Source organism: Myotis davidii, unplaced genomic scaffold, assembly GCF_000327345.1.
Source record: "Myotis davidii unplaced genomic scaffold, ASM32734v1 scaffold1042, whole genome shotgun sequence".
In the NCBI taxonomy this organism is placed as follows: domain Eukaryota; kingdom Metazoa; phylum Chordata; class Mammalia; order Chiroptera; family Vespertilionidae; genus Myotis; species Myotis davidii.
In genome coordinates, this window is record NW_006293398.1 from 51,911 (window position 1) to 56,419 (window position 4,509).

Genomic DNA, 4,509 nt, shown 5'->3' on the forward strand with positions numbered 1-4,509 from the left:
TTAGGACTGCTTCAGGCGTTTGCGAGGGGGTCCCAGACAGGCGCCCTGTGCTGAAGCCAGAGAGCGGTACAGCTCAGCCACCAAGTGGGGATGGAATGCCACCATTGCCTGCCACCCCTGGGTCTCCAAGGCATTCTCAGCATGAGAGTGGATGAAATCCACTGCCTGAGTTTTCAATTGATTTGCGCTGTGGAGGTCAGCCACGGTGAGCAGTTCTGCAGCATTCTCCTCAGGGGGCTGACTGCTGAGGGCTTCCTCACACATGACCTTCAAACGCTCCAGGGCATACTTGTCAGCAGCTGCCAGCAAACCACCAGCCATTTTGTCCAGGTTCGGAGCCTTCCCCGTGTAAATGAAGCACATCATCTCCTTAAAAACTCCAGGCTCCATGTCAATGATTTCAACCCGATTCTTGTTGCTCTCCTCCATTGCGTGTGCAAACATGGCCCTAAACACTGGGGAACGAGCTGCTAAGATAGCTTTGTGAGCCTGGAATTCCTGGCCAGCAACACAAAAACAACAGTCTGTGAACCAGGAATTTTCCCAAAGTCCTCCTAGCTCATCGGCCAGCTGGCACTCAGGAACCTTCACCATCTTTGTGGTATTCTGGCCAGAAATGGTGACGGAATCTTGCACCACACTCACCTCACAGAGGAGGGTCAGCTTGTCATCAGGGAGAACACTATTGTCTTCATCCAAAAGAAGATCTCTCCGGATGAATTTCTTGAATCCCCAGTCTTTGCCTTGTACAAAGCTATATGCCCGGTGACTCTCCAAACATTTGATTTCTTCTCCCTTGTCATTCAGGATGGAGAGTTTGAATTTTGCCAAAAATATACGCTTCGGAGAACTAACCAGAAACAGGTAAAGTGACAGGTGATCTTTGCTGTCTTCATCTAGCCCTTTCGGGTATACTCTCAAACACCATTTCAGGTGAGCAATGGCTTCTGATGAAAAGGTTGAACTTTGAATGACTTCACCCACTTCCTGCCGACAAAAGCTAAAGTTACTGATGGTCCACATGTGGGAGAATTTCACTACCTTGATCTCAGTGTGGCACCAGCTCTCAGCTACGGGGCTACTCCACATTTCTGCTGGAGGTGGCGGTTTTGGAACCCTTGACATTGTAAGTTTGAAGGTTAATTGAGATTTCCAAAGTCAGAGGACAAAGATTTCTGTTCTCTTTTCCCAAGTCAGTAGTGGGAAGATGAATGTTGGGGTCCAGCCCCAGCAGGTCCAGGGATTCCCAAAGGTGTGGACGGCGTTGGTGAAGAAGGAATGACGCGGAGACAGAGTTCAGATGATCAGCATAGCCAGCTCCTCTAACCAGGTTCTCTAGCTAGGTTCTCTCTTTATTCTCCTGTGATATCTGTATTTATACCATTTGATTTTAATCCTATCCATTCTATTCCAAAGGTTAGGGCGTTTGTTATCCCCATTCCAAGGTCACTACTCTACTGTTCTGTTCAGCTGCAAGGAAGTAACTGAAGGAGATTATCCTAAGTATAGATTATGTAGCTTAAGCGTGATTGTTCTTAGTTGAGCTGGTTAACTACCCGCCTAGTACTTAAGGAGTTTTACTGATTTATTCCCTTCCTTAGTCTTGTTAATCCCTAACTCCAGGGAAAAATTCCCACCTGGGGAAACAACCTTTCTCGGTGAGGTGACCCTGGTTAAAACCCATAGCACTAAGAAGGGGAGCAAACATATTAAGAACACTATGCCATATACGCCCGTTCCCTTGAAACGTACGCTGTGCAGATATTTCTTCTCTGCAGCAACTGTGTCAAGCAGCAAGGATGGACTGGCTTCCAGCAGATGAAGTTGTCTTGTCTAGCAGGAAATCTCTCAGAGTAGGGCCTACAGCTGCTGATACCTGTCCTACTGCATTCGCTTCATACTCTCTACAACATCCAGGCTTTGCTTCTGAAAATAACTGTCTGAAAGATGCACCTAAAAGATAAATGCTGTTTTGCTGGCGTGCCTCAGTGCCTGAGCAACCAGGTCAGGGCATATGGCCACGTTGCAGGCTCGATCCCCAGTGTGGGGCTTGCAGGAGGCAGCAATTTAGTGATTCTCTTTCTTCATTGATGTTTCTATGTCTCTCTTCTTCTCCCTTTCTCTCTAAAATAAAAATAAAATAAAACATATAGGCTATCACAGTAGACAGATGCTCAAAAATATCTAAGATTCATTTAATAATATTTATTGAGTTTTTGGTGAATGCCAGCCATTTCTTAAAGTGATCCTCTGATCCACAGGTGGGGAACGTCCTGCCTGAGGTCCATATAAGGCCCCCGAAACCATTTGGTCTGGCCCTCCCAAGGCATAGGGATAACTTAAAGGTTTGACCAAATTGCAGCAGCCTATTTGTCAATAATTTCATTTCCTTTTGTATGGCCCTCAAGTGTTGTTATAAATATCCAAATGGCCCTTGGCATAAAAAAGTTTCCTTACCCCTGTAATCTAATGTATTTACACTTCAATATAGTCCCTGGAGTAGACCCACAGGGAACACTCCCTAAAAATCCAATTACTTCCCCTTTCCACCACTTAAAAGAAATCACAAATTATCCAATACTTGGGTACATTTATCAAATTTACAAAAGTGTCATCAATCTCATGTGTAAAAAATGATTCTTGTGAACACAATTGCTTTCTTCCCATTGGTAATTAGAGTAGCATCTTTTCCTTTTTCTTTGCTCTTTAATTTTCTTTGCCAGAAATAAGCTCTTCATAAAATTGTTCATATTTCTATTGCATAATCCATTAATTTTATTATCTGCAAGTATAGATTTTTCATTGCATTCTAAAAACAAATTACTTTCTGACTAAAATGACAGATATTACATGCTTATAGTAAATTCCCTTCTTGTTCTATAATATAGCAGAAACACTCTACGTACTAGCAAGTACTAACACATTATTCTTGGACAAAAGGCAGAGCTAGTCTCCTTCCAGCCTCTGGTCATAGCTTTCCCATCCATCAGTTAGTACATCATTTTGTTTTATGTGTGTTTCTATTTAAAGACATCTTAGTTGTGACTGACTTTTTTCGCTTAGCATAACATTTTAAAGTTTTATGTATGCTATATTCTAGTGTATGGGTATACCACATTTTGTTTACCCAATCATCAGTTGATGAGCATTTGGGTTGTGTCCGGTTTGAGGCTCTTATGAATAACGCCTTTGTGAACATTGTGTACAAGTTTTTTGTGTGAACATGTTTCCATTTCTTTTGGGTATGTACCTAGAAGTGGAACTTCTGGGCCATTGGGTGACTCTCATTTTCCAACATGGCCCCGCTATTTTACATTTTCACCAGCAATGTATGAGGGGTCTAATTTTTAAACATTCTCATGAATGTTTTTTATTTTATTTTATTTTTTGTCTTTAATTTCTCTATTGGTTAAGGTATTACAAATGTGTCCTCATCCCCCCATTAACCCCCAATCTCCCCCCCCCCACTCATGTTCTCATCCCCCTGATCTGGGGTTTGATAGTCTGATCGCTGTTTCTCTATCTTTGGATCTTTCCCTGTTCATCAGTCTCTCTTGTTCTCTATATTCCACAAATGAGTGAGATCATGTGGTATTTATTTTTCTCTGACTGGCTAATTTCACTTAGCATAATGTTCTCCAGTTCCATCCATGCTGTTGCAAATGGCAAGAATTCCTTCTTTTTTGCCGCAGAATAGTGTTCCATTGTGTAGATGTACCACAGGTTTTTTTTTTTTTTTTACTGCATCTCTGTGAAATGCCCCACCTCTCCCATAGGCATATCCCTGGAGGCATATCCCTACAGAAAGCAGATTAGTGACTACCTGGGGCTAGGGCTGGAAGACAGGGGCGTGGCTAGGCCCTGGAGGGCGTGGCTGGACTCTAGGGCGGACCAGCCACCTTAACACCCTGCCGAGGCGCCGTGGCCCATGGTGTGGTGGCTGTTAACGCGTGGAGGCATGGAGGAGTGCGCTTGCCTCTGTGGCCTGGGCTCTTCGGGGGGGATGTCGTTGTCCTCAGAAGCGCTAGCCCCTAGCTGAGATTGTAGCAGCGGAAGGCAAGCAGTCTCTTCAGAAGCGCCAGGGCCCAGCTGAGAAGGCAGCGGCACACGGCAAGCCGGCCCTGGCAAAAAAGCACCTCGAGGCCGATGCGGCAGCATGGTGCTGGGCAGGGAGTGGAGGAATTGTGAGCCCCATGCCGCCCCAACACTGCTCGCTGCAGGACCTGCCGGTGGAGATGCTGGTGGAGATCTTTGCCTTTCTCCCCGGCACTGACCTCCCCAGCCTGGCCCAGGCCTGCACCAAATTCCACCACATCATGCACACCGACTGCATCTGGAGATGGCGCTGCCGGGAGGAGTATGGCGTTCATGAAAACTTGCAGAACCTGGAGATGATCGGTATGTCTTATCAAGAAATCTATGCGAAGATCTACCGATACAGAAACATTTTGGGTTCGTGGCAGCTAGATGATAGCTATAGAAGACTGCTGAATGTAGTGGTGGGCGGGT

The 4,509-nt window shown here is 45.2% G+C and overlaps 1 pseudogene; it reads right to left on the reverse strand.

Annotated features, from left to right (window-relative positions):
- LOC102755191 lies at positions 1 to 1,125 on the reverse strand (annotated as a pseudogene).
- Positions 1,126 to 4,509: the final 3,384 nt, after the last annotated feature.